At 32.7% G+C, this 297-nt stretch overlaps 1 protein-coding gene across 1 annotated transcript in view; it reads left to right on the forward strand.

Annotated features, from left to right (window-relative positions):
• LOC119591044 (formin-like protein 5) overlaps positions 1-297 on the forward strand; it is a 7,027-nt gene that overhangs the window by 5,690 nt on the left and 1,040 nt on the right. The gene's annotated exons all lie outside the window — the stretch shown is intronic.

The following is a 297-nucleotide window of genomic DNA, read 5'->3' on the forward strand; positions in this document are numbered from 1 at the left end:
AGGGCTCCACCCACACTTTTCTTTTTCAGTCTCATAAAAAAGTGAAAAACACACGAAATGTTTAAATATAATCTATAAATGCAAAAACAATACATACTTATCTTCTTATGCAAAATTGTTTAACAAAAGGGTTTTAAAAAAAAGTGATTCGTGCTTAAAAGTCGTATAAAGCCCACAACCTCTTAGGGTGGTACTGTGGGCTAGTGATTTGGGGGTTTTTTTTTTGTAAAAAAATGCTGCTGACCTGTTTGTATTTGTATGATTGCTGGGTTTTCTAATTTCTAATATGCAGAGATG

Source organism: Penaeus monodon, chromosome 28, assembly GCF_015228065.2.
Source record: "Penaeus monodon isolate SGIC_2016 chromosome 28, NSTDA_Pmon_1, whole genome shotgun sequence".
NCBI classification, from domain to species: Eukaryota; Metazoa; Arthropoda; class Malacostraca; order Decapoda; family Penaeidae; genus Penaeus; species Penaeus monodon.